Raw genomic sequence first — 1,337 nt, 5'->3', positions numbered from 1 at the left:
AGCTTGCAACTATCTTCAACAAAAATGGAAAGAGAATGATTTATTGCTTTATTCTTTTTCTTCCCCTCATCTGCCGTTATTACTTGATTAACCTGTATTACAACTTCCAGAGCTTCCATTATTACAGCCAACAAATGAGTGAAATTATCCTCTTACATCCAACTTTGTGGTACTCTTATCTTTCTCCCCATGTTGTATCCAAAACAAGTAGACGAGCCTCAGATTCTTCCTACCTCCCGGTACAGCTGGAAATAGAGCCAGTGGCTGACTTCGCCTCCTTTGTCACTTCTCAACATTTGAGAGATGTATGCCAAACAAGTAGTGGCCGAACAACATAGATTTGAGAGGTGAGGGTCCATTTAAAAAGTACCTTCCTGGCACCAGTCACTGAGTCATTCCTGAGGACTCAGCAGCCTCCCCCTTGAACGCCCTTACTTCTCCATGCTATGTGCCTCCCCCCACCCCTTTCCACAGGCCATTTCCACAGGGGAAAAGGAATCTTATGTCAGCTATCCAGATTCTCCACTTTTTCTACCCCTTTGTTGATGCAAAGAAGAGTGATAATCTGCTTCTTGCTGGCACTGAGGATTATATCCATATAAGACTTCAACAGAAGGGTACCTGGGTGTATCAGTGGTTGAGTGGCCACCTTTGGCTCAGGTTGAGATCCCAGGGTTTTGAGATCAAGTCCCACCTCAGGCTCCCTACAGGGAGCCTGCCTCTCCCTCTGCCTACCTATGTCTCTGCCTCTCTCTGTGTGTCTCTCATGAATAAATAAATAAAATCTTTTTTAAAAAAATCAGCAGACAAACGGTAGGAAGACCTTTACTAACTGTCCAAGGGATGGCTAATGACTATGATAAAAAGAAACTAGTGAAGGTGTTTAAGAAGAAATTTGCTTGCAATGGTACTGCAGCTGAGCATCCAGAATATGGAGAAGTCATTCAGCTACAGGGTGACCAGTGCAAGAACATATGCCGGTTTCTCCTAGACATTGGACTGGCTAATGATGATCTGTTGAAGCTCATGGGTTTTAAGTGCTTTTGGCTCATGGAAGCTTAAGTGAGGATTTCCTTGCAATGAGTAGAATTTCCCTTCTGTCCCTTGTCACAAGTTTAAAAACCTCACAGCTTGTATAATGTAACCATTTGGGATCTGCTCTTAACTTGAACTAGTATAACTCTTTGATGCAATAAACTGAAAAGAGCCATGCCTAGATAGATAGATAGATAGATAGATAGATAGATGATAGATAGATAGATGATAGATAGATAGATAGATAGATGATAGATAGATAGATAATAGATAGACAGTACCTTCCTATCATGGTTTTTATC

The 1,337-nt window shown here is 41.7% G+C and overlaps 1 pseudogene; it reads left to right on the top strand.

Moving 5' to 3' along the window:
- Window positions 1–502: 502 nt before the first annotated feature.
- On the top strand, window positions 503–1,062 carry LOC112919558 (eukaryotic translation initiation factor 1 pseudogene; annotated as a pseudogene).
- Window positions 1,063–1,337: the final 275 nt, after the last annotated feature.

The sequence above is a fragment of the Vulpes vulpes genome, chromosome 4 (assembly GCF_048418805.1).
Source record: "Vulpes vulpes isolate BD-2025 chromosome 4, VulVul3, whole genome shotgun sequence".
Taxonomy (NCBI): domain Eukaryota; kingdom Metazoa; phylum Chordata; class Mammalia; order Carnivora; family Canidae; genus Vulpes; species Vulpes vulpes.
This window is presented reverse-complemented; position numbering and strand designations above follow the sequence as displayed.